We start from the raw sequence: 471 nt of genomic DNA, 5'->3' as shown, positions 1-471 counted from the left end.
CAACAATAACAACAGAGTAGAAGTAATTTTAGTTGTAAAAAATAATGACCTCAAAACAAGAGAACATGAACAAATAATTGCAGCAATGTTAAAATATAAAAACACAAGCAAAATTATAGTAACAAATTAATATGTATGTTCCCCAAATTAAGCTTTTTTGTCCACAAACCTTCCTGAGTAATCTTGATCATACTGGAAACAACAGACATACTTGTCTGTTACAATTGGCAAGATTATCTCCACAATGTCAGCAGCTTGATTAACATGCATAACCTAAGTGTCTTTCAACAAACCACACTTTAAGTGTTCTAGATACTGCAAGCTGTTAGTTGAATGTTAGCAATGTCCACAAGGGGACTGATAAATGTACATATAAAATGGATTTTCTTACAACGACGAGGTTGCCTGTCAACCACTGCAAACTCGCAATGTGAACTCACACATCAGGTCTTAATAAAGAAACTACATCAG

The sequence above is a fragment of the Penaeus monodon genome, chromosome 15, assembly GCF_015228065.2.
Source record: "Penaeus monodon isolate SGIC_2016 chromosome 15, NSTDA_Pmon_1, whole genome shotgun sequence".
Lineage (NCBI taxonomy): Eukaryota > Metazoa > Arthropoda > Malacostraca > Decapoda > Penaeidae > Penaeus > Penaeus monodon.
The sequence above is the reverse complement of the archived record's forward strand: the minus strand, read 5'-3'. Positions refer to the sequence as shown.